Source organism: Cynoglossus semilaevis, chromosome 6, assembly GCF_000523025.1.
Source record: "Cynoglossus semilaevis isolate Cse_v1.0 chromosome 6, Cse_v1.0, whole genome shotgun sequence".
Classification (NCBI taxonomy): domain Eukaryota; kingdom Metazoa; phylum Chordata; class Actinopteri; order Pleuronectiformes; family Cynoglossidae; genus Cynoglossus; species Cynoglossus semilaevis.
The window spans coordinates 6,296,941-6,299,419 of record NC_024312.1 but is presented as its reverse complement, the minus strand read 5'-3'; the positions used below and the strand labels follow the sequence as shown (position 1 = coordinate 6,299,419).

At 39.7% G+C, this 2,479-nt stretch overlaps 1 protein-coding gene across 3 annotated transcripts in view; it reads right to left on the bottom strand.

Annotated features, from left to right (window-relative positions):
• cadps2 (Ca++-dependent secretion activator 2) overlaps positions 1-2,479 on the bottom strand; it is a 104,407-nt gene that overhangs the window by 73,961 nt on the left and 27,967 nt on the right. The gene's annotated exons all lie outside the window — the stretch shown is intronic.

Here is a 2,479-nt window from a genome sequence, read left to right as displayed (position 1 = left end):
ATTCATCCGTGACTTCTGCTTTGCTTGGTAACCATCAACAGGATGTTTTTTTATTTTTCAAAAGTTGTGCAGGTCTGTTTTAACAACATCTATGAAAAAGAAAAATCTGCGAAATAACTAATGGTGTGAACTCGTATAAACATCCGAAGAAAAAAAAGGCCTTGAACTACACACTAACAACCTTCTTGCCGTAGGGCATGTGCACCATCCACTTCTTTCACAGTTTAGATCAACTCCCCAGTTACTGTGAGGAAAACTAAGAAAGTTTGGAGCAGGAGAGAACTTTAGAGTCCACTCTCCAGCAGAAAAACTCAAACCTCCTCTGTCCACAGCCAGAGAGCCCACTAATGACTCCAGCTGCAACAATTCACTCTGGCCCTGATGCACTGCTGCGCTCACACAAACACATTCTCTCATTAAAGGAAATTAAGTCAAACTGAACGTAGGAAAAAAAAAATCTCCTTTTGTCAATGTGACTGGTTTTTATCTCGTGGCATAATTTAATGCTCATAATTCAAAATTCCACTTCAGATGAGAACATTTTGTGGTTTCATGTGCCTGCCTTTCACACAGAGAGCATAGAGTCTGGGGTTCGATTCCCAGAGGAACCACGTACCGCTCTCTCGAATCGTTCTGTTCCAGGGGGATTGGGACTAAGATATGGGAATGGGAGAAAATCATTTCTCTGACCTTTCTGACCACACCATCAGATGTTTATTCAGATCTTATTTTGAGTTAAAAGTTCAATTTTAACGCCATAATAAAAACGTATACTGTTTATTTTGATATTGCAGCATTTTTAAAGCTCCGTCTTCTTTAAGACTGAAAGAAAAAACGACTTTGTCTTCGTGTGATTATCAGAAGATCTACCACAACAGATGGGCTTGGATAAAAATGCTCATCTATCACCCGTGTTCTAATTAAAACCACGTTTGATTTGACTGTGGTTGATTTTGGCGACATCCCTCTGTGGTAGTTTCCTGTTTGTACTATATTTACACAGAGGAGTTTATTTTTTAATACTCTTGCAAATTGTCATTGGTGCCCATTCATTTTAAAAATGAATTAGTAATTTTAACAATAAACAGAGAATAAGAATTTATTTAGAAGAAAAAAAAAACAGTAAAAAAAATTAATTAAAATATATTTTGTAACCCATACATGAAAAAATTAATCTGTATGTACGGGTAAACGAGATTTGTGAAATTTTTCTTTTTTTTGTGTGCCATATTTCATGCCCTGCGATGCCTCTTAAAGGGTTCGTAAAGGGTTAATATATGTAAATAATGTTAGTTTTTCACCTATCATGGGTGGTCTTGGAACGTAACCCCGCGATGGACGAGGGACCACTGTATACGTTGGTTTATGTAAATGTATTTGTGAGGCTGTCGTCGTTGCCAGATGTTGAGGTTCACCAACAACGGTTCATTCATTTAAGGCCGACAGTTTAGCTGCTTTTGTTAAGTGGCTAACATTCGTTTGCCCATGGTCATTACCATGACCTGCTGGTTCCTGACAAGGTGAAAGAAAAGGGACAAAAACTTTTATAGAAATAAATGATGACCTAATTAAAGGGAGAGAGCACAGAAGGCAACACAAAGGAAGTTGAAAAAAAAAACAGGGAACAGATGAAATTAAAAAGTTTGCATCCACCGCTGAGGGCAGACAGCCTGGAGGCGCCGGCAATTCAGTGGAGATTCATTTACCTGCCTCTCGGAGCTAATGAGACACGACACACAGACTGAGCTGGAATAGAAATCAATGGGTGCTCTGAGCAGCTGAGTGGCTCCCAGTTCACAGCTCAAACACCCTCGAATCAGAATAAATCTGGGAGCAAACACAAGTCCAAGAGTGTGTGTGTGTGTGTGTGTCCATAAAAGACACGGGAAACTACAGCTGGGCAGTAACACCGACTTTCCCCTCAGGATATCGAGGTGCACTTTTGTCCTAAGAGGTCATCTGCAACCAGTGGCATGTAGATGCAGGAACTCTGTTGCTAGGGAACAAAACCAAATAATTTCATTACTGGAAAAAAAAGAAAAGAAAAAGAAAACACTTTTAATGTGATTTTTGCTCTCAGTCATGATAGTTCAACCTCCTGTGGCTCTGAGGCTCTTGTTTCTCCACTGAAACGTCCGCACATGGTAACGAGGAACAATTGGTGGAAATGAAGACATTTGAATATCAAATCATCACATGAGCTTGACAAACACGTAATATTTCAATGTACTTATCAGAAGGATATTATGGATAATTTAATGAGGTGAGTATAAATACTTTTTTGGTCAAAAATGTTTTTGTTTGAGAACCAAATTGTTTGAAAAGGGAGGAGTTGGACAACCGAGGTTTGACTGTACACGGCCGTTAGCCCCGGAGCTAATATTGGTCTCCCCTGTGCATTCCTACTGCGGTTGAGGCACTGGAGCAGGAAAGAGCTAAGGTGTAGCCAGCCGTGTACAGGTACTGTTCGGAAAAAAAA